The following is a 24,697-nucleotide window of genomic DNA, read 5'->3' as shown; positions in this document are numbered from 1 at the left end:
TATTTTTGAGAGAGGAGCTCAGCAAGACTACTCTTGAGACACAGCCAGCTAGCTTCTAAATATAACCTGTGTGATTAGAAATTCATTGTTTTTATTTCCATGTCAGCCTTTTGGCTTCCCCAATAATGAACAGTGAGAGAGAATGGGAAGAATTAAGTTTGGAATTAAGCTGAGCTTGGAATTTGCATGACATCTTCTGTTTCTCAACATTCTTTCCCAGGTCCCAGAGCCTTTCTGGATAGAGCTGAAGCCTCTTGAGTGTCTCTTGCCAATAACTGAATGGAAAAAAGGGGCGGGGGCTGCTCTTTTGGAAGCAAGAGATTGAATGAACTTCTTTCACCCTTGCAGAGATGAAATTGCCCCTGTGCTCACAACATCCCAACATTAGCTTTTCTCTCCTGTCACCTGGCTGGGGAGCAGGCTGTGGACACTTACCACTCCTACTCTTTAAATTTAAATTTAAATTTTAAGAACTTTAAATTTACCCAACCTCTTTTTGGAAACAAGGTCACAACAGAGGTAGATTCTTCTAGTGATCTTGAAGGACCTTGGGGAGGAGATTGGAGCTGTTCTTAGAAGCTCTAACTAGGGAAATCAGAAGTGTTAAACAGGCAGGGTCATCTCTTCAAAGAAGGTGGCGTATAACCTGTCTTCCACCCAGAAGGCTGGAAATGACTGTGGTTAATAGCTGCTTTGGTTGATCCTACCCTGTGAGCATTTTGCTAACTCTGGCCAAAGCGAGAGTCCTCTGTTCATCTTCTCCAGATCTGAGCCTGCCTTCACCTTTGCGGTTCTGTGTCCATCTGACCATCAAGGAAACATGAGCACACAGGTTGATGGAGCGACATTTCCATTATTTCGCAACAACAGCAGAAGCATTCTCTTGGGGATCCCATGCAGAGGATATGAGGTCTTTGTGATCCTAGATAGGCACTAGGGAAATCAGAAGTGCTAAAGAGGCATCGTCTCTTCAAAGAGGGTGGCATATAACCTGTCTTCCACCCAGAAGGCTGGAAATGACTGTGGTTAATAGCCTGGTGACTATTGTGCTGTCTATGGGGCCAGGCCATACAGGCTCCCCCAGACTCTTATGTTTATCTCACTCATCCTCCATAGACTTTATCTCGAGCATTCTAGGTCAGGCCTTTTCTTAACAGCTTTTGTGCAGCCTTTCTTCCAGCACAAATCTTGGCTGTAACACCAAGCTTACCTCTGTCCTTGCCCTCTCCAAACAGTACATTTTGTATTTCTCTTTGCTACATTTGTCCCTTTTCATTGTAGAGTCATAGTTACTAATAAACGTATAGTAGAGTCAATACTGGGCTGTCTTGAAGTCTTTACCACCAAAGAAATTAGTTCACTAGTAATTACAATACTAGCCTTGGGCAAGTTCTTAGGAAGTTCAAGGGCAGAAAGAGTCTACATTCTTTGCCAAAACATCACGATGGTCTCTAGCCCAGTTGCTGATATTATTTCCCCTCTGAAACCTCTTGAGCTGGGCCTCTGCAGTCCAACTGGCTCTCAGCACTGTTGTCTTCTGAACACCTCCTAGTATGGCCCATTACACTCTGCGTTTACAATGCTCAGCCATTTTTTTCTGGTCCACAGTTCCAAGGCATTTTGCATTACTTAAAAAATGATCAGGTCTGTCACACGAATGGCCCACCCCTTGCTACCAATTTCTGCCTTAGTTACTTTTTTGTTATGGTGTCAAAACACCACAACCAAGACGACTTATAGAAGAAAGAGCTTATTTGGACTTAGGATTCCAGAGAGGTAAAAATCTGTGACTGGATCAGAGGCATGGCACCGAGTGATAGGCATCGTGGCAGGAGCAGGAAACTGAGGGCTTGTGTCTGAAACCACAAGCACAAGCCAGAGAGAGTGAACTGGGAGAGGCTTGAATGTTTAAAGTCTTAACTTGCCCCTGGAAGGTGACCCATCCATCGACTTTCAATCCTCCTCAAGGAACACCACCAAACTGGGGACCAGGTATCCAAATGCCCAAGACGATGGGGCTATCTGACTGGAACTACAGCTGAAGGCATAGTCTGAAAACCACCATTGAAGATCATATGGAGTAACTCTGGTCAGAGTTCATTCTGTGCTCACACCCACTATGCCTGGGTTGTGCTATCTTTTTCCTTTCTTTTTCTCTTTTTTCCAGCTAAAACTCTCTGGAGAAACATAGGAACTATTTTAGTACTCTGTCTTGTTCATTCTTTTAGGCCAGGTAGATAAAACTTCCTCCAATTTAATATGAGATTCTCACCAGAAAGGTGTCTGCTCTTCCTCTGCTGCAGGACCAAGGACCTTGAACCAAGAGAGGACACCTTAGACTGAGCATGCTCAGGCATTTACCACACACCTACATACGCTCTCCTATGTGAATGTGTAAGAACTGCCCTATATGATTCCCTGGCTTCCTTCCTTCAGGCAGATTAACTCTAATGCTCTCTTTGCCCTAAGTCCATCTCTCTGTTCTTTTATCTTATCTTCTGGTTGCACTCATTGGTTTTGCACTCACCAGGACAGAGCCCTCTGCAACCAATCACACAGTTGTCACCTGTAAACATCCAAAAGAAACCCCTTCCAAGCCTGCCCAGAGTTAGTTTTGTATTGCCTCTAGTACCACTCACAGGATGAACACCTCAAACCAGAAGGATGCTTGTTAAAGGCTAGTCCCGTCTACCCAGCAGAGTCTTGCTCTCTCTTGAAGTTTGAAAGGTTTCAATAGTGTCTGTTAAGATCCCTGTTGGAAACCCAATATGCTTGACAAATGGTCCTGGCCTCAGGCCTCTCCTGAATTCCCCCACAAGGCTGAGCTTGCTTAGACTGTAGTGACAATTAAGGGATTTGTCTGTTTCCAAGTGCAGTGCAAAACGGAAAGTTTGCTAGCGCACCCCACCCACCCCATGCCCTCTGCCTCCTTTTCCTTTTCAATTCCTAGTTGAGGACACAACTGCAGGAATCTATTTCCAGGGCCTCTTGTGTGTGGTTGGCTACAGGGAGAATCCAGCTGTGCAGGCACAGCACAGAAACACCCAGAGTTCTCTCTGCTGAGTCCTGTGCCCTTGCTGCCTTCTCTGGGCTCTGGTTTTGACTCTGGCTGCTCTTTCTAGGAATGTTTAGGTTATACCACATTGCATGCTAGGACACACACACACACACACACACACACACACACACACACACACACACACACACACACACAGCTTCCCTGTGTTACTAGAGGACAGTTCTGTGCATTCAACAAACAGGAGGAAATGGAGATACCAAGGTTTGAGCTTAGATTGAAGGGTGGATTCCACAAGAGTTCTGGAGTTGCTTCTATTGGTAAACCTTGCTTTTCATAAATGTGCACTTTTTCAAAATGTCAAGTTTCCGTAAATCAGTGCCATTCACCTTGGCCACTTTAGAGGCTTGGCAATCCTGGAGTCCTGATTACTGTATTCACGGGCCAAGTTTCTTCTTACTGCAGCCTGGGGGAAATACATGTTTCTTGTAAAATCTTGTCAAAAATCATTCCTTTTCCTGTGTAATGCCTAAAGACTAACAGCATAATAGCAGAGAGAGAAATGTATGAATTTAGACTTGGAAAATGAGATAAAATCTGACTTTGAGGGATTAGCTTTCCTTTTATACCATAGTGTGTGGTGAAAATCAAGACACACTCATTTCCTTACTAAAAAATCCAAACAACATACATTAAGCATGTCTGTTTTCATGCTACATTCTGCTGAAGGATACATGGACGCACGTACCATGATGCATACTTGGAACAGTACGTGGGTGTGTGGAGAAAGGCATGCAAAAATAACAATTGGGATCAAAGCAACAATATCAGTGTGTAATTGTGTGTAGTAGGTAGGGATCTATTTAGTGGAAATAATAATAATATACAACTGCTGAGCTTGGCTCCCACTCATATTCATTCCCCCAGAAGCCCAGGCTAGGTAACAGAGCTACAGTATGGTGAGGTGGAAACTTAAGGGTTCTTTGGAAAGTCTGTTGAATGCTGTTTTGCTGGTGCAAATTCGTGAAGGAACAATTAACTGCAGTGGGCACAGGTGAAAGACTAACGAATGTCATGAAGGAATGTTTAGCTGAAGCAGACACAGGAGAGATGATGTTCTGTTAAAACAAGAATGTCTTGTTTTAAGGACATATGATGGATTCCTTGCTAACAACACTCATGTACTGGTCTGCCTTACATTTCATAGTTGAGTTGCATTTGTCAGGATTCCATAGAGAGAAATGCGCCCAAAAACTTCTAATGGGGTGCTGCTGCTTTGTGCCACTTCCTTGGGCAGAGTGGTGTCAGCTGGGATAGACACATGTGCTGAGGCAAGACCCATGGAGGATACATGATGTTTGGAGGGTATAAATAGGACTCCACAGACAGTGACGCTGAGCGAGGCTTGCTTGTAGAGCTAGCTGTGCATTGCTTGTTGGTCTTGAGTCTTTTCTGATCTTTGCCTTCCTGAGATGGGCAGTAGCCGAGAACTTCTCCTGGCATCCCTCCAGGTTCCTCTTGCTGACTCGTGCTGAGGCGAGGCCTGAGGTAGTGCCACCTCTGCTGATTTGTGTTTGCTATCCTGACTCTACCAAACTGGACTACTGATATATCTGTGAGGCCTTTTCCAGTGGATTGAGCTGACCATGAACTCAACTGTCAGTTTCCAGATAACACAGATGGGAGATACTCCAAAGAACCTCTGTAAACAGATCCACTTCTTCTATATACTGTATTCTCTACTACCTCTGGTGGGTGGTGGGCTAAAAGGTAGGTTAAAGCATTTAAAAATCATCACTAAAAATAGTTTGAAAAAAGTTAAATTTACAGTATAGGAAAGAGACAGGCTAAAATTAGCAGTGTTACCAGAGAAACTGAGGGTCTATTTTTGGGTTCTGAGTCTGCTAAAATTAAAAGTGGAGTTGGAAGTAAGTTTAAGGCAATTTTATTAGAATTTGGGGGAAAACACAAGAGAACAAGCAAAGTGTAAATCTCATTAGTTGCCACGAAGGAGATGATAAAGATGATTAAAAGTCATGACTTTGAAGTTAGAACCCAAGAAACCAGGAAGGCTCAGCCCTCCTCATGAAGGAGGGGTTTCTAGAAGAATATGCTGTAAGTGAGCATTTTGTGGAAGCCGAGGCAGGATTAGAAGGTAAGATATCTGGGAGAGAGGGGAACTCTGGGGAATAGAGTGGAGATTCACTACCCAGTCTCAGAGGAAGTTGGACGTATGAAGCTGAGGAGAGGTAACTAGCCATGTAGCAGACATAGAATAGTATGAACAGGATAAATAACTTACAAGCCAGTGGGAACAAATCTAGTGTATGGCCTAGGCATTTTTTAAAATTTTTATTAGATATATTTCTTTACTTACATTTCAAATGTTATTCCCCTTCCCGGTTTCCTGACCATAAGCCCCCATTCCCTTTCCTCCCCCTACCCCATATAGGTATTCCCCTCATACATCCCCCTTACTGCCCCATATTCCCCTGGGGGTCCAACCATGGCAGGACCAAGGGCTTCCCCTTCCACTGGTGCCCCAACAAGGCTATTCTCTGCTACATATGCAGTTGGAGCCCTGGATCAGTCCATGTATAGTCTTTGGGTAGTGGTTTAGTCCCTGGAAGCTCTGGTTGGTTGGCATTGTTGTTTTTATGGGGTTGCAAGCTCCTTCAACTCTTTCAATACTTCCTCTGATTCCCCCACAGGGGGTCCTGTTCTCAGTTCAGTGGTTTGCTGCTAGCATTGACCTTTGTATTGGACATGCTCTGGATGTGTCTCTCAGGAGAGATCTTTATCCGGTTCCTTTCAGCATGCATTTTTTTTTTACATTTCCATAATGTACAAGGATGATGAACATTTCTTTTTTTTTTTTTCATCTTTAGTAATTGGGTATTTCTTATTTACATTTCGATTGTTATTCCCTTTCCCGGTTTCCGGGCCAACATCCCCCTAACACCTCCCCCTTCCCTTCTTTATAGCTGTTCCCCTTCCCATCCTCCCCCCATTACCACCCTCCCCTCAACAATCACTGGGGGTTCAGTCTTGGCAGGACCAAGGGCTTCCCCTTCCACTGGTGCCCTTATTAGGCTATTCATTGCTACCTATGAGGTTGGAGCCCAGGGTCAGTCCATGTATAGTCTTTGGGTAGTGGTTTAGTCCCTGGAAGCTCTGGTTGCTTGGCATTGTTGTACATATGGGGTCTTGAGCCCCTTCAAGCTCTTCCAGTTCTTTCTAAGATTCTTTCAACGGTGGTGCCCTTCTCAGTTCAGTGGTTTAATGATGGCATTCGCCTATGTATTTGCTGTATTCTGGCTGTGTCTCGGGAGAGATCTACATCCGGTTCCTGTCGGCCTACACTTCTTTGCTTCATCAATCTTATATAGTTTTGGTGGCTGTAAATATATGGGCCACATGTGGGCCAGGTTCTGAATGGCTGTTCCTTGAGTCACTGTTCTAAACGTTGCTTCCATATCCTCTCCTATGGATTTTCCCCCTTTTAAGAAGGAATGGGAGCATCTGCATTTTGGTCATCCTTCTTCTTGAGCTTCCTGTGGTCTGTGGATTGCATCTTGGTAATTTGAGCTTTTAGGCTAATATTCACTTATCAATGAGTGCATACCAAGTGTGTTTTTCTGTGATTGAGTAACCTCACTCAGGATGATATTTTCTAGCTCATTCCATTTGCCTATGAATTTCATGAAGTCATTGTTTTTAATAGCTGAGTAGTACTCCTTTGTGTAGATGTACCACATTTTTTTAATCCATTCCTCTGTTGAAGGGCATCTGGGTTCTTTCCAGCTTCTGGCTATTATAAATAAGGCTGCTATGAATATAGTGGAGCACGTGTCTTTGTTATATATTGGAGTATCTTTTGGGTATATGCCCAAGAGAAGTATAGCTGGGTCCTCAGGTAGCAGAATGTCCAATTTTCTGAGGAACCTCCAGACTGATTTCCAGAGGGGTTGTACCAGTTTGCAATCCCACCAACAATGGAGGAGTGTTCCTCTTTCTCCACATCCTTGCCAGCATCTGCTGTCACCTGAGTTTTTTATCTTAGCCATTCTGACTGGTGTGAGGTGGAATCTCAGGGTTGTTTTGATTTGCATTTCCCTGATGACTAAGGATGTTGAAAATTTCTTTAGGTGCTTTTTGGTCATTCGATAATCCTCAGCTAAGAATGTTTTGTTTAGCTCTCTACCCCATTTTTCTTTTTTCTTTTTCTTTTTTCTTTTTTTCAGAGCTGGGGACCAAACCCACGGCCTTGCGCTTGCTAGGCAAACGCTCTACCACTGAGCCAAATCCCCAACCCTTATCTCTACCCCATTTTTAATAGGGTGATTTGGCTCTCTGGAGTCTAACTTCTAGAGTTCTTTGTATATTTTGGATATTAGCCCTCTATCAGATGTAGGATTGGTAAAGATCTTTCCCCAATCTGTTGGTTGCCATTTTGTCCTAATGACAGTCTCTTTTGCCTTACAGAAGCTTTGCAGTTTTATGAGATCCCATTTGTTGATTCTTGATCTTAGAGCATAAGCCATTGGTGTTTTGTTCAGGAAATTTCCCCCAGTGCCCATGTGTTCGAGAATCGCCCAATTTTTTTCTATTAGTTTGAGTGTATCTGGTTTGATGTGGAGGTCCTTGATCCACTTGGACTTAAGCTTTGTACTTGGCGATAAGAATGGATCAATTTGCATTCTTCTACATGCTGACCTCCAATTGAACCAGCACCATTTGTTGAAAATGTTATCTTTCTTCCATTGGATGGTTTTAGCTCCTTTATCAAAGATCAAGTGGCTATAGGTGTGTGGGTTCATTTCTGGGTCTTCAATTTTGTTTCACTGATCTATCTGCCTGTCTCTGTACCAATACCATACAGTTTTTATGACTATTGCTCTGTAATACTGCTTGAAGTCAGGGATGGTGATTCCCCCAGAAGTTCTTTTATTGTTGAGTATAGTTTTTGCTACCCTGGGTTTTTTTTTTATTCCAAATGAATTTGCAAATTGCTCTTTCTATCTCTATAAAGAATTGAGTAGGAATTTTGATGGGGATTGCATTGAATGTATAGATTGCTTTTGGCAAAATGGCCATTTTTATTATATTAATCCTGCCAATCCATGAGCATGGAAGATCTTTCCATCTTCTGAGATCTTCCTCAATTTTTTCTTCAGAGACTTGAAGTTCTTGTCATACAGATCTTTCACTTGCTTGGTTAAAGTCACACCAAGATATTTTATATTATTTGGGACTATTGTGAAGGGTGTCATTTCCTTAATTTCTTTCTCAGCCTGCTTATCCTTTGAATGGAGGATTTGTTTGAGTTAATTTTATACCCTAATACTTTGCTGAAGTTGTTTATCAGGTTAAGGCGTTCTCTGGTGGAACTTTTGGGGTCACTTAAGTACACTATCATATCATCTGCAAATAGTGATATTTTGATTTCTTCCCTTCCAATTTGTATCCCTTTGACCTCCTTTCGCTGTCTGATTTCTCTGGCTAGGACTTGGAGTACTATATTGAATAAGTAGGGAGAGAGTGGGCAGCCTTGTCTAGTCCCTGATTTTAGTGGGATTGCTTCAAGTTTCTCTTCATTTAGTTTGATGTTATCTACTGGTTTGCTGTATATGGCTTTTACTATGTTTAGGTATGGGCCTTGTATTCCTGATCTTTCCAGGACTTTTATCATGAAGGGGTGTTGAGTTTTGTCAAATGCTTTCTCAGCATCTAATGAAATGATCATGTGGTTTTGTTCTTTCAGTTTGTTTATATAATGGATCACGTTGATGGACTTCCATATATTAAACCATCGCTGCATCCCTGGGATGAAGCCTACTTGATCATGATGGATGATCGTCTTGACATGTTCTTGGATCCAGTTTGCAAGAATTTTATTGAGTATCTTTGCGTCAGTCTTCACAAGGGAAGTTGGTCTGAAGTTCTCTTTCTTTGTTGGGTCTTTGTGTGGTTTTGGTATAAAGTAATTGTAACTTCTTAGAAGGAATTCGGTAGTGCTCCGCCTGTTTCAATTTGGAGTTCTGTAGGCTTCTTATATGTTTCTGGGCATCTCTTTCTTTAGGTTAGGGAAGTTATCTTCTATAATTTTGTTGAACATATTTACTGGCCCCTTAAGTTGGGAGTCTTCACTTTCTTCTATACTTATTATCCTTAGGTTTGATCTTCTCATTGTGTTCTGTATTTCCTGTGTTTTGTGCTATGAACTTTTTGCGTTTTACATTATCTTTGACAATGTGTTGATGTTTTCTATGGTATCTTCTGCCCTTGAGATTCTCTTTTCTATCTCTTGTATTCGGCTGGTGATGCTTTTGTCTATGGCTCCTTGTCTCTTCCTTTGGTTTTCTATATCCAGGGTTGTCTCCCTTTGTGCTTTATTTTTTCTATTTCTATTTTCAATTCATTCACCTGTTTGGTTGTGTTTTCCTGTAATTCTTTCAGGGATTTTTGTGTTTCCTCTTTAAAGGCTTCTACTTGTTTACTTGTATTTTCCTGCATTTCTTTAAGGGAATTCTATATGTCTTTCTTAAAGTCCTCCATCATTATCATAAAATGTGATTTTAAATCTAAATCTTGCTTTTCTGGTGTGTTTGGATATCCAGTATTTTCTTTGGTGGGAGAACTGGGCTCTGATGATACCAAGTAGTCTTGGTTTCTGTTGATTAGGTTCCTGTGCTTGCCTCTAGCCATTGGGGTGTCTCTGGTGTTTGCTTGTCTTGCTGTTTCTGAGAGTGACTTGACCCTCCTGTAGGCCTCTGTGTCAGCACTCCTGTAGAACTGTTTTCCTGTTTTCTTTCAGCCTTTCCTTAGAACAAGTGCTCTGATTTCAGGTGTGTAGCCACTCCTGGAGACTGTCTTCCAGCTCTAGGCATGGGCAGGAATCAAAGTGTCCTGCCCATGATTGCTTATGTAGGTCCTTGCATCCAGCGGGCACAGTTAGCACTAGGCAATTCCCTCTTGGGTCTGGGCTGTGGGCAGAGGGTAGTCTCCTCTGACTTCTCAGGAGTGTCCACACTTCTGAGGGTCCAGCTCTCTCCCCCATGGGATTTGGATGCAGGGAGCTGTTTGGCCAGTTCAGTTCGGTCTTGGGCTCAGACCAGAACTGTGGGTCCTGGTGGCTGGCTGTTCCTGTATCTCTGTGTCCAGAGACACTGTGCAGTTTACCTTGGGCCAGGGATGTGGGCAGAGGTGTGCAGAAGTGGCAGTCTGTCCTGCAGTCTCAGGATGTCTGCATTCCTGGGTGATCAGTTCTCTTCCTCACAGGATTTGGGTGCAGGGAACTGTGGGATGGTATCAGTTCCTGACCTAGGCATTTTTTAAATAAATAATAAGCCTCTGAGTTGTTATTCAGGAATTGGAGTGTGGGTGGAAAAACCTGCAGTTATATTATGTTAGTTTTTATTAACTTGCTGCAAACTAGTGATATTTGGGAAGAGGAGACCTCAGTTAAGGAAATGCCTCCTTAAGATTGGCCTGTAGGTAGGTCTAGGGGACACTTTCTTGATTAATGATTGATGTGGGATGGCCCAGACCACTGTGGTTGTTTCTACTCCAGGGACATGTTTATGGATTGTATAAAAAGCAAACTGAATAAGTCAGAGACAGCAGACCAGTGAGCATCATTCCTCCATGTTCTCTGCTTTCATTTCAGTCTCCAGATTCCTGCGTCAAGTTCCTGGTTTGGCCTCCCTCAATTATGTAAGCCAAATAATGTCTGCCCACACCCCAGATTCCTTTTGGTCAGTGTTTTATCACAACAACAGAGAAGTGGGACTGAAATCAGTACCAGGAGTGGGGTATTGATGTGACAGACCTGACCATATTGTTTGGGGGAGGGTTATGGAAATGTTTGAAACTTGGGGCTGGAAAAATCATTGACTGCTCAAAGCTTAATAGTCTGTTTTGTAGGAGCTTGGAAGGTAAGAGTGTTAAAAGAAATGCAGACAGTGGAGGCCTAGGGAATTTGAAAGCACCTCCAAGACTCTATTGGGACCATTTTATGAAACATTTGAGTTAAGAATTTGTGGTTTCTGGTCAGCTGGGTTTGAAGAACCAGCAGTGATGGACAGGATACCAAACCACTGGGGTGAAACCTTTTGCTTTACTGGGACAGTTGTTGATGGTTAGCTGGATCTAAATAATGTGTTGAATTAATAAGAGACCAGCATCACTGGGGTAACATCTTATAGGAATTATTTCCTCAGACTCATCCCACAAAAGCTGCAGTAGAAACGGGGGTGTGGGGCCAAAGCTATATCTAAAAGCTGTAGACAAACTTGGTAATATATAAGAAACTTCCACATGTGGTAAATATTCTTAGTTGTCAACTTGACTATATCTGGAATTAGACCCCAAAATGGAGGGCACACCTGTGAGGGACTTTTGCTTACTATAAAATATTCTAATCTGGATCTTTGAAGTAGAAAGACACATCTTTAATTCAGATCTTTCAAGCTGGAAAGAAGACAGACATAACCTTTAATCCTGACCCTGAGAAGGGAAGAGACACCTTTAATCTGGGCCACGCCTTCTGCTGGAAGCCTATATAAGAAGACAGAAGGAAGCTTTTACTCTGCCTGTTTTCCCTGGCATTGCTAGCAAGTCTATTCCTTCATTGGCATTAGAGCCTACTTCTTTGGGATTCCAGTGTGTACTGAGGGCCAACTGAGACATCCAGCAACTGCTAGATTCTTGGACTTTCTGTTCATAATCAGCCATCTTTGGATTAGCTGGACTGCAGCCTGTCAGTCATTCTAATACCCCCCTTTAGTGTGTGTGTGTGTGTGTGTGTGTGTGTGTGTGTGTGTGTGTGTGTGTGTGTGTAATTCATCCTCTAAGCTCTATTACTCTAGAGAACCAAGGCGTGGCAAAATAACTAGCTAGCATAGCATGCTTGTTGGAAGGAACACAGAGCTAGATCAGTTCATGCAGGAAGTTGGCATCAAACAAGGGCTCCTTTGAGCCATACCAAAAGTGTGGCTGCAAAGAGCAAGCCCTTGACAAGGTGGCTGGAGCTGGATGTGGGCCTGCTGGGCTGGGCTGAGCATGGGTGGGTCCTATAACTCACAGGAAGGCTGTGGTAACGCTCATCTAAGGAATCCTCCCTGGATCCCCGAAAAAACAAAAAGGTTGAAGAGAAGCTGCACCAAACCTTGGCTGCATTCAAAGTCAGAGGTTTTGTTCCCCCCACACTGCCCACAGTGCCAGGGCAGCACCTGCTTCTGAGAACATGAAGACTGCTTTAACCCTGTTCTGTGCCAAGAAGCTGTTTTATTCTGTGTTCTGAAATAAATGCCTTACCAAATTTTCCAGAAGATGTCTAGACGTTAGATGTTCAGAAGCCTTGGCCCTGTTTACTCTACCTCTTTTTTTTTTTCCGGAGCTGGGGATCGAACCCAGGGCCTTGCACTCGCTAGGCAAGTGCTCTACCGCTGAGCTAAATCCCCATACTCTACCTCTTTCTAAGGCTCATGCCTGAATGTGCCTGGGCTCAGAGTACCTGCTTCTGTGTTGGGTAAGAGCAGGGCACAGCGGTCCCACAATCCCCTTTAAGAGCATGCCTCTTATGACTTCAACACCTCCCTCTAGGATACACCTTTTGAAGGGTCTATCCTTCCAACCTCAGAGACCAATCTATAACACATGGATGTGTGGTGGTGGTGGTGGTGGGCATTTACAGTAAGATCCAGTCTAATGAGGGTGAGGGTCAAGTTTGCATTGACAGTATTGCCTCTGTACAATGATAGTCTCCAAATAGGAAAAACACTGAACCCAGTGGCTCCTGGAGGAGTAAAACCTTGGATTCCTGTTGGCTTCCTTTCATCCCTTTTCAAGTAAAATGGGCCTTAGAGGTCAGCTTTGCAGCTGAAGAAGAGAGTATGGTTCTTCTCTGAGACAAGCCCTGGAAGTGTCCGGTGACAAACAGCACACCTCACTAGAAAAGGCCCGGGAACATCTGGTGGCACTGGTAGATTGCCATCAGGAAGATCAAGATCTACCAGAGTCCAGGAAATTGGAAATGAGGAGGGTCCACACCGAGAGAAGTGAAAAGAAACAGGAAGCCATGGATCTAAGCTGCTGCCTGCCATGTGGCACAGACTTCCACTGTAATGAGCCCCAACTTCCTTTGTTGTTGGAAGTTAGACATGTAAACACACGGTCTCCAAGAGTAGCTCAACTGCTCAGAACATTTGTTTGGTTTAACAAGGCACCAGGACCCAACCATCTTCCAACTCGGCCTTCCACAGAGCATGACTTTCGTACCGCCAACCTGGACCGTTTCTCCGAAATCCTGACATAAAAGAAAGATCAAACGGTGATCGGGACCTCAGGGAGGTCCTTACACAAGGACGGGAGCATTCGCCCAGCAGGAGAATTTTCCTGCTGTTGAATGACATCCAAGACAACCTCCCTTCCCTGCCTGAAAATGCAGCTATGTCCAGGAGCAGATGTTCCTGGTGGCCATTCCCAGAAAGAGAGGGAGCGGTGTTTCAGAAGAATGCTGTATCTTTAAGCATAAAAATCAAGAGTATAAGTTCAAACACCAAAGTAGACACAAAGTATTTGGTAAATAATTATCTGTGAACTGGGGGTGTGGGGGAGCTCAGCCTATCAAGGCACCTGTCACCAATCCTGATGACCTGAGTTTTATCTCTGGGACCCACACACAGTACAGGAGGAGAGAGGTGATCTACCTAGTTGCACTCTGGCTCCCCATGATGTAGCATCTGTGCCCCTCCCCCAGCAATAAATAAATGTAATAAACCATAGTAAAAAAAAAATCTGCTTGGGATAGTGTATTGTTACTTTTCTGTTGCTGTGATAAAACCCTGTAGGTTGAGGTCATTATGCAGGTGAAGGCGGGTACAGGGTAGAATGAGGCCTGCCATTGGACGAGAAGGAAGGATGAGCTGGAGAAAAGTTTTAGAGAGGCAGAGGAGGCAGGAGCAAGGGGGGGGGAGCTGAGAGAGCACGGCGGTGGGTGTTAAGATTTCTCTCTGCACACATTACAGGTTGTTATGACTATTCTTAAGGGATGGGTATGTACAGGTTTTTGTGTTGTCTAGATGAGCAAATTATATCTTATCAATTGGATCGGAGGACATTGTGTGATGTGTTCTTTCATGTGGCGACTTAATTGTATTCAAGAGAGTGTATGGTGGCAGGACAGACTGGGTCCGCCATGGAATTGAGATGTCTACGCCTGGCGTGGTGGAAACCAGCCAAGAGAGCTGTGAGTGAGGGCGGTGGCCTGACAGGTGCCGTGCTGGAATGGCTCATGGACAGCGAGTCAGAAAGTAGATGGGAGCAGCGTGGAGCCGCTGAGATCGATTATCGCTAGTTCCAATGGCCCACTGGAGCCAGAACTAGTGGGAGTGTGACCTACAGGGTATGCGCAGGAACAGTTCACTATTTTTTATTTTTACTGCAACAAAACCCCATGACCAAGGCAGCTCGTAAATGGAAGGGTTTATTCAGATTTCTGGTTCCAGAGGGATACAAGTCAATCTTGGCAGAGGGAGCAGCAAGTCCTGGGCATGGTAGCAGAAGCAGGAAGTTGAGAGCTCACATCTTGACCCCAACCATGAAATAGAGAGTGGAAGGGGTGTGGCAGGAGGCTTTAAATCTCAAAGCCTGCTTCCAGGACTTCCTCTATCTGGCTGCATCACCTGACCCTTCCCTAAATGGATACACCAACTGGAGACTAAGTGTTCAAATACCTGGAATTCTGAGGGACATTTCTCATTGTCATGTGTTCCTTTGTTAGTTCTTCCTGGTGACTTTTGACCACATGATGCTAGACTCTTCTCAAGCAATTTAAGTTACCCTTTCTTGTTGCTAAGCAACCACATATTGCTCCTTCCCTCCTCTTTTAGCTCCTTAATATCTGTGCTAATCAGACACAAATCTAAGAGAAACAATGGGAAAAAAGATAGACTTAGTTTGGTTCATGACTTAAGGACTAGGTCTGCGTTGGAGTGGATCCTTGGCTCCTGTGCTCCCAGGAGAGCATCATGTGAGTAGGAACATATGGCTAAGGCTGGCACCTCATACTAGCCTGGAAACAGAGTAGAGTCTCTGTGCTTGTAGCTTCCTCCTCCATCCCTTTTGTCCTGTCTGGGGTCTCAGCCTATTGGATGGTACCACACATATTCAGGTCTTTCTCCCTCATTGACTGTCTCTCAGAATGACTTCAGATATTCCTCCCAAAGTGTACTTTGCTCAGCCCCCAGAGAGGAAAGAAGGAAGGAAAGAAATGTGGGGGAAGAAAGAGGGGGAGAGGAGAAGAGGGGGATGGGGAGGGGAGGGGGAGGGGGGAGAGGGAGAGGGAGGAGTGATGCTGCTTATGTTTACCTCTCTTTATCCTTTTCATACAGACTAGGATTCAAGCCACAATGAGTGTTCATCCTCCCACCTAAATTAATCCAATCTAGAAATTTCTTCACAGGTATGTCCAGAGATTCATGTCCATGGTGATTCTAAATTTCATCAGGCTGACAATATTAGGCATCATAAGCATCTACACGCATTTTAGGAAGACCACATGCAGTGCTCATTTCCCATATAGATCCACGGATCCCCTTTCTCTTTTCCAATCAAAGAACCACTGTCCAGTGTTTGAAGGAACAGGGCTACCATATGTCACATCAATGCTGTCACAAGTCAAGCCTGAGGTGAAGTTGAGTTTGAGGTAATTACTGACCAAGTTGGTTGAGTTGAAGCTCAAGAAAAAGCGACTCTGACATGAAGGCATCTGTTGTCGTTACATCATTGTGGCTGCTGTGGACCTGGTTGCACCCCTTCCCCAAATCCCTATGCATCAAACAAGAACTCAGCTTCTTTGACTGCTAATACCTAACGGCTAGGGTTTCAGTGTGTTAGCATCAATTGTGTTTCTAGAGAAAACTCATTTTCCCCAAGTCTTATCCCTTTTATAGACCATACCACTGATATATTTCTGCATGAAATTTCTACTATATTATGGGTTTTGTCGATTACAAATACTTTTCAAAGTTAAGACATGCTTTTACCCTCTTGTATTTCAGCATCTCATTTTTAGGACAAGAGTGTTTTACAGGAATCTGAACGTAGGAGTTTACAAAGAAATAACACACCTGTGGGGGAAGGGGCAATTGTTGGAAGAAAAGTAGCCTAGGATGATAAGGAAAAGCCCTGTAGCTAGTCATGAGACACAAGTTTTAGAACCCTGTGCTGCCACTGAGGAACTGTGCGATGCCCTGTAAATCAGGTAGCTTCCCAGAGCCACAATTTCCTGTTATGTGCAATCAGGGCTGGCTGTGTGACCTTTAGCCTTCCCTAGACAGCATTTAAAGAGATCCTAGCGACTTCGCATTCCTATTGTTATGCAATTAGGGCAACATTATAAACTCACCTTGTCGTTTATACGGCTATTAGTGGTCAGTGAACAAACGAGTACTATATGTATGCCATACCTAATGGACACTGACTGGGTTTATTGAAGCGCTAACATAGTCAGTATCCTTAAGTCTTCTATTTTAGTACCCACAGTGTAAATAATAGTAAAAATATACCTGAAAAAATTGCCAAACGAGTAATGTGCTCATATAACTTTTGTGAAGGAGAAAAGGCATCCGTGAGTCAGACTAATGATGGTTGTGGTCTGAAGCAAATCAGAACCTATGCTAGAGATTAAGAGATACATCTCAATTTGTATCATCATCACCATCATCATCACCATCATCATCATCATCATCATCATCATCATTGTGTCTTCTACAGAATATAAAAGATAAATAATATAAAGAAGGGACACACAAGGGACAGGCAGTGGCCCAAAGAGAAGAGGGTACCATCTTTGTGAAGAGTTTCATGGCACAGCAGACTAGTATCGTATTATAAAATGTCAGGCTTGGGATGGTTACTTATCATCTGTCCTCAGCCCCTTTAGTTTTATAGACAATGAAATGGGAGGCGGGCGGTGAGTGAAGTGCAGAAAGGATAGAGAAATAAAAAACCTTCCTTGAGTTCTCGTAGACTTGGGCTTGAGCCCTGACTGTATTTTCTGACTCTGAACTCAGTGTTCTTTTTTTTCCTGTACAGTAGAGTGTGAAGAGACACAATAGTATGGAAATAATCTTCCAATATCAGCCATGTAGAAGATTTTAATAAATTTTACTATTTAAAAAGAGATCCTAGCTTCTGGAATCTTCCCACAGCTTCGACATCACTACCCAAAGCCCAAGGTTTCTCTCCAAACTCACTCTGCCTTCCCGAGACTTGGACAAGGGCAGCCCTCTCCTCTGCCCTCACTTTGCAATGCTTTTCCGGTCTGTACTGAGTTCCAGTTGTTGGTTGTAAGGGAGATAGGCATTAGTGTGAGGGTCAGGGGATGCTCCCCTCAGCACTGAGCATGGGCAGAACACAAAAGTCCAGGGCTCCGCCTTCACTCTGCATCCCCAGCCCCCTCCAGGATCCAACAGCGATACCCTTCTTCTATGCACACTGCTCCCTGCTGCAGCGTCTTCCTGGGATTTGCTATGACTTGCTCCTCAGTTGACTGTGACACAGTGGCTGTCAGCCTTGCCCAGACTCCACCTAGACACCACACTGCTTACACACAAACAAACACAGAGACACCCAGTCACTCATGTGCACAAGGCTGAGAGCAGGCAGGCACTGCCCCTTGGTGACTCTTGACTCACCTCTCACGTCAGTGACTTAGGTCTTGTCCATGAATGTTCAATGTGCATTTCAGACAGTTTCCAGCTGCCGCAGGGACCTGAGATTCAAGGATTTGATCAAGGAAGGACCTCAGACAATGGCCATCCAGGTACATTGCAGTGTCCTCATAGAAGTGACAGAAAGCTATCGAGGTGTATATTACAGGAGGGTCGCATCTATGTGGGAGAGTAAGGAAATAGATTTCTGACAGTTTCATCCTGGGAACCAGAACTCTGAAGTATTATGTGGCTCAAGTCTATAAGTGCATCTTCCTAGGGCATTAACAGGCTGGCAGAGCAGCCCAAGACACTCCTATACATTCATTCTCTCTCTCTCTCTCTCTCTCTCTCTCTCTCTCTCTCTCTCTCTCTCTCTCTCTCCTCTCCTCTCCTCTCCTCTCCTCTTCTCTCCTTTCTCCTCTCTCCCTCCTCATCCCCACCCCTCCCTCTTTCCCTCCTCTCCCCCTATCCCTCCTCTTCCCCATCTCTCTCTATCCCTCTCCCTCCCCTTCCCCCCCCCTCCTTTTCTTCCTAGAACATGGGCCATAACCTAAAAATTACACTAATTGTTAAAGAATGCTGAGGCAGTGGTTCAAAACAGCCCCATGTTTCCTCATCATGGGACACAGTTTCCAGTCTTACATAAGCACCCTTTCATCTCAGGCTTATGACCAGGCTCCAGGGGCAAGCACACCACTACACCAGGGGATATGTGCTTCCTCTCTTAGGAACTCTGTAAACATTTTGGTCCTGAGTGACTGGCCATCCCTGCCCTTCGATGAATTTATTTTCTTCTCAACTGATGGGGCAAGGAGTGGCCTCTGCTGTTACCTCTCCTGTCGTGTCTTCTGCAGCTGTATCCAGTGACTGGGGGAATGTCGCATGGCCCCCTGTCTAGGTGTCACCACCTTCCTGGCAGCCTTCCATACTTGGATGTGAGTTCCAGGCTTGGCTTTTGCCGCAGTCAGCCAGCCGATCGCCAGCGTCCAGCAAGCAGAGTAATGGAAACTCAGCTGACGAGTGGAAGACACCCAATACAAATTTCCCTCTCTCGCCACAATTTTATAGGATGCTGCAAAAATGCACATCAGCACTTCTGCAAATGGAGCTGTGCTCTGACAAGCAGCCTGCCTGGTTGGAGGCTCTGAGCTTTCACGTTGTTGTTTTTGTAATGGTTTGACCCTTTACCAAGCACATTATGACCTTGGAACCCTATCTCATGCCATAGAAGGAGGTTGGAAGGCCGGGGTTTCAGGAAAATCTCTTTGCTGCAGCAACCAGAATTGTAAGTAACTCTTGGTACATTTTATCCTATATGCACAAACACTGACCTTCTGTTAATGTTAAATCCCTGGCTGACTGAGCTCACTTCTAAGTGACAGGCCCAGAGGGAGGAAATGTTAGTAGCCAGTGACCACCTGTGTGAAAAGGCTGAATCCCTGGAGTGCTTCCCAGGCTCTTGATCACCTCAGACTTCTCTTGAAAAGAACACATGACTTGTAGGATTTTAACCTTCCTGTACTCAGGGTGAACCTCAGAGCTCTTGGGGCAAGACGATTTCCTTCCCTTGATCTTAACCCTTCTAGGTGAGACAGACATGACAAAGCTAGAAGACACATTGGAGTCGACACTGAGCTTGTCTGTAATTGGTACGTTCTCAACCACATACTCAAGCAGGACCTTGACTAGAGAGATTGTCTTGACCTGGAAGTAGGACTGAATGTTCACAATGTGACCTCTTAGTGGGTAAGGCTGGTGTATAATTATCTTTTCATGTGGTTACGCAAAAGATGGGCTTTGGAGCTGAGTAGAACCATATTCTAAACACTGGACAACCTCTCAGGGCCTCAGAGGCTGTAATATTTCATGCCCTGGCCTTGGCTCACTGCTATCTACTGTTACCTCATCGGCCAGAGTAATACCTTCTCTTCCTTCAAGCCCTCTCTGGGCTCCTTCCCTGTGCCCTCTGGAGTCTACCTCAGAAACTCCAGGGCATCTTGAGAAGTCTGATATTATAATTCACAACATTTAATTGTCTCTGCATGTAAACATGTGGATTCCACTTCTCAGTCTCTATACCACTGGATCTACTGGGCTAGATATTGTTGGGGAAGTTTTCCTAGGCTTGCAATGTATTTAGTAGCACTTTGCACCTCTGCTAGCTACATGCCCTTTACCTGCACTTCCCCAGAAATAGCAACTGGAATGATTGTCAGGTGTTCCCAGGAGACAGATATGTCCTAGTAAAGAACCATTGCCTGACCTCAAAGCTCATAGGGAAAAGCACAAAGCCATGTTTTTCTTTAAGTTTGAAGCATGGTCCCTGCTCTTCAGTGGGCATTTAGAAAGCAGTTGTTGAGTTCTGAGTGAAACCAATGGCTACATGTCGAGTATCTGTATTTGGACAAATGTCAACAGTTCTCTTACTGCTGTCTGGAATTCAGCCACAGGTAGTGATGATGTCACCTATGGTGTGGCTCTGTAGCTGCTTGTGGAGTGCAGCATGGCTGATTCTAAACTTGGGCCAACCTCTGAGAAGGCTCATGCTCACTGAAGCTTGCAAACACTCTGGAGATCTGGCCACCTGACTCTGGACTCTAATCTGTCAACTTCATTTATTGGAGCTTGCGTCCAACTTTAGCTGCAAGTCCAGCTGTGTCTCAGCCTCCTGATCTCTCAGAGATTCTAGAAGGAATGATCTCTTTTCCCACCATATGCCTCAATCACCACCTGTTTCTCCTCCTTCCAAAGCTCTTGGCCCAGGACCACTTGCTATGTTATTTCCAGGGCCTCAGGATTACATACATTATTTGTGGGCAGCATAGCAAAGAGGTGAGCTGAAAGGACCTGTTCTGACTTATGACTGAGTCTAGAGCTCTAAACTATGTAAAATACCTAGCCCAAATGGCTACATAACCACCCAACTGCTTCGATGTTGTGTGAGCATAGTCAGGACAGGCTTTAGTGAGGAAGATGTCATCATAGTGGTACTTAGTGGGCTATGGCCACATGATAAAACTGTTATCATCCAAGGATTCCTTGTAGCCGTTGCTTCCTTTGAGACCCCTGTAAGAAATCTTGCAGTGTCTATCACTTAATAACATCAGTAACCCACTTAAACTGGCAAAATGATTCGTGCTAAAGACAGTGAACTTTTACAAGACTCTCTGTAGTGGATAGTCTTGACTTTCTGTGGTGGATAGCCTTGACTCTTTGTAGTGGATAGCCTTGACCCTTCGTAGTGGATAGCCTTCTTCACATTGCAAAGCCCATTCCCACTTCTCTTCCACTACCTTCAGCGCCATAACAATGTGTATCCCATAGTATGACAGCTAATCTTGGTAGCCAACTTGGAAAGAGGGGGTGAGGAACCTCCTCCATCAGATTGGCCTATGGGCATGTTGGAGTGATATTTTCTTGATTGCTGATTGATATGGGGTGGCCAAGCACACTATGGATGGTGCCACCCCTGGGCATGTAGTCTTGGTGTACGTATAGCTAAATGTGAGTGCCTGGGAGCAAGACAGCAGACTGGATCCCCCATGGTCCCTGCTGTAGTTCTCTTGTCCAGGTTCCTGCTGTGAATGCCTCTGCTGGCTTCCCTCACTGATATACTGTCACTTCATAAGCCAGATAAATTCTTTCTTCCCCAAGTTGTTTTTATTTCTGAGGGGAAGACAGATGGATAATCATGGGAATAAATAGAATCAGCAAAGCACCTGAAGCCATAAAGGAGGGGAGAAGGGGAAGGGGGCAGAAGAAGAGAAGGGGAGAAGAAAGAGGAGGGGAAGATGAGCAGGGAGAGGAGGGGAGGAAGAAGGGGAAGGGAGACAGGGAGGGGGAGGAGGAGTTGATATGACTTGACTCTTTGGGACAAGCAGGAGCCCAGGGGCAGGAGCAGCAAGGAGCACATGCTCCTCTTCAGGACCCTCTTGCCGTCTCTCAAGTGCAGGCCTGAGGTGGTTCAGGAAGGCATGTTTACTGAGTGCAGGCTCTAGAACTGCCTTCCATTGTACAAGACTCAGGAAGGGCAGGCCCATTCATGTCCAGTGGGTAGACTTAGCCATTTAGGACACAGATCTACAAACCAGGCAGATGTGAAATGTGACAAAGGACTCAGACAAGAAGATGCAGGGCTTTCAGAACTCCAGAGCTTGGGGCCTATGAGTTCTGGTTGCCTTTCACTTTCCCATTTTAAAGAAATGTTAATACTTCTGTTCATCCGCTGTAGCTTGGGTTAAAGTTGGAGATAATGGCTTCCAGTGTTGTATCTCAGCCAAGTGTATTTATCCATAAGGTCCTTTGCTTCTTACCAGTACCATGATAAAGCCTAGATCACCCACAGCTGATCCAACACCCTTGAGCTGAGAAAACTCATTAAGAAAATCGATCACAGAACGGACTTTCCGGACTGGCATAGCTACCTAGGAGAGAGCCATCAGAAGGGAGGTGTGTTAACTGATTTCACTTGCCTTTTATCTTTGCCTTTTATCTCCAGGGGGCCTGAACCCTAAGCTGTCTGGGTGAGGACCATGTGAAGGGCTCCCAGGCCTCCCCAACACAGCCCAGCATACCTCACTCCAGACCCAATACGATGACCAGACAACAGGTATCGCCCAACTCCCTGTCTCCATGACCAACATCCGCCTCACCTTACAGGCACCAGTTTGACATTTGTGTTAGCCAAACGGTAAGCTTCATGGCTGACATTTCACTAAAGTGCAGGTTCCTGTGAGCCATTCTCATGGCAGCAGCAATAAACTCAGGCCTTGAAAGCTTTTAATGTGTCACTGAGCTGGTGTCGGGAAGAAAATGTCAAAACACTAAAACCAGACTGAAGTTAAAAATCTGGCCTCCGAGCCCCACCAGACGGTTATTCATTCCTCACTGTATATATACAGAAGCAACCTCACACTGTCCCGTGCTACTGAGAACAGAGTAATGTGAAAGTAATCATGTGGGCTGCACAGAAGTTCTCAAAACAGGACCTCATGAGAGGGCGGGAAGTGGGAAGTCTCAACCATAACAAAGCACCCTCGCTTTCTCGCCTTTGACATTCCCCCAAGAGAAGTAATCTCCAGTGAGCGCTATTATCTTATTAAGGCAGCACCGGGCCTTAACTCAATGCTCCCTTCACACTAAGATCCAACCCTGATGCACCCCACCCTAGCATCTTCCCCTAGCAGAGCCCAGCACAAAGGCATTGAGTCAGATACGCTGACCCACATTCGTTACTGTGACTCTATCTGTTCAGATGGGGGAGGGCCAACGAGTCTCGAGGCTAGGCAGTTTCTGATTCCGTCCCCTGGTCACAGATAATCCTGGCAGGTATTCCAGGACTTTCCCTAAGACTGAGGAAGGGGTCCAGGGTCAGACTTCAACCATCAAATTCAAGCAAAACCATTATGCTTTCATTTGTTATTGACACCAGTTTGATGACTTGGATAATTATGGGAAACTGTTATTAAAATGCTATAACTCTCTCTCCCTGTCCTCACGATGAAGTTCAAATTCCCAAAGAAAGCTGGCCATTGACCAACTCACAATATTAGTGGCAGACGACAGTGAAATCTTACTTACCCTTCGGGGGTCTCTTCACTTCACACATTTATCTAAATGAGAGATTTCAGAACTTTCTGATTCCTCTCCCAAATGCTTCTTCACAATACTACATGAATTCATGATGTGAGTTGATTGAAGAAAAAAATACAATCCACTGAAGGTCCATGTGGCTTGAATTCGTTCCCGAGTAACAGATCTTGTAATCACCAAGCTACTTAAGTTTCTAAGCACAAAGCCTGCAGGCACACACCCAGACAGAATTCTTCCAATTGGAAGCCCTTTGAGAAGTTATGCAATCTATCCCAGAGGTGGCTAGGAGACTTAGTTAGCATGCTGATCCTGATCAATTGGTAGTGACTGATGAAAATGATTCCAGGACCACCCTGGCACAGCGATCATACAGCAGTGATTAGTAATGTCTGCCACAGTGTAGGAGGGGATTATGGTGTAGTAGCCTCAGGCTTACCCCTGGCTTTCCCAGAATACTACATTTGGCTCACAAATTAGCTTAAATTTCCTCTATTTTTTTCCAACCAGGCTGCTAGTTTTCAAAGTTAGGGATCATGCCTGAAATGCCTAGCAGATCACTATAGGTCAGGTCCTAACAGCTATTAGTAGAATAACATCTTATAGCTGAGTTGAAGTAAACCAAATAAAATGTAATTATGTTGACTCAAGCAAGAACATTCAAGTAAATACTCAGCAGAGAATGCACGCCTGCTCAGAAGCCAAAAATATGTTCATCAATAGTTCAAAATAAAAATTTATTCCAGATTGAATCCGAGACTGTTTACCAAAAACTTACTTTTAGAATTGAGAAATGGTTTCCAGAACATTTTTTTTTTTGGTCTGCAGGATATATGGAAGCATACAGCATTGCACAAAATCAAATCGATAAGATAAAACACAGTTTACTGTTGTGCTGCTGACTTACCAGGCACTGGGAAAAACGGAATGAAAATGGTGGGGAAATTGATGGTCCAACATTTCTGAAAGGAGATTACAGTGGAAATGAATGAAATTGCTGACAGGAAGCAGATCCATGGGGATTAGAATGTATCTGGGGTACTGAGTGGAATTTCTCCATAGTACTAAGTTTTATAACTGTACTTATACTTGAGATATTTCATTTTTATTTTAAGTGTGTGTGTATATGTGTGTATGTGTGTGTGTGTGCAGTGCCTGCAGAAGCCAGAAGAGGGCATCAGATCCCATGGACCTGGCCTTACCAGCAGATGTAAGCCCCTTGTTTTGGGTGCTGGGAACTGAAGACCGATCCTCTGTGAGAGCAGCATAAGCTCTTGGCTGCGGAACAGGCTCTTCAATCCCAATCATGGTACCATTTTGGGGAAAACTAGCCTTCCTAATTTTAGAATTTTGCTCGCAGCTTTGCTTCTAG

The 24,697-nt window shown here is 44.5% G+C and overlaps 1 long non-coding RNA gene across 2 annotated transcripts in view; it reads right to left on the bottom strand.

Moving 5' to 3' along the window:
* The window catches only part of LOC103690969 (uncharacterized), a 47,715-nt gene extending 24,225 nt beyond the window's left edge, over positions 1–23,490 (bottom strand). Inside the window, exons 1-2 of one of the 2 annotated variants that reach the window (XR_015649252.1) lie at positions 23,317–23,490; positions 17,719–17,913 (exon numbers count right to left, since the gene is read on the bottom strand). This is a non-coding gene — a long non-coding RNA (uncharacterized LOC103690969). The remainder of the gene's footprint in view (positions 1–17,718; positions 17,914–23,316) is intronic. The other variant, XR_015649254.1, reaches the window with a different exon arrangement.
* Positions 23,491–24,697: the final 1,207 nt, after the last annotated feature.

The sequence above is a fragment of the Rattus norvegicus genome, chromosome 1 (assembly GCF_021556685.1).
Source record: "Rattus norvegicus strain SHRSP/BbbUtx chromosome 1, alternate assembly SHRSP_T2T, whole genome shotgun sequence".
Classification (NCBI taxonomy): Eukaryota; Metazoa; Chordata; class Mammalia; order Rodentia; family Muridae; genus Rattus; species Rattus norvegicus.
Note: the sequence above shows the minus strand (reverse complement) of the source record. Positions and strands in the feature narration are given on the sequence as shown.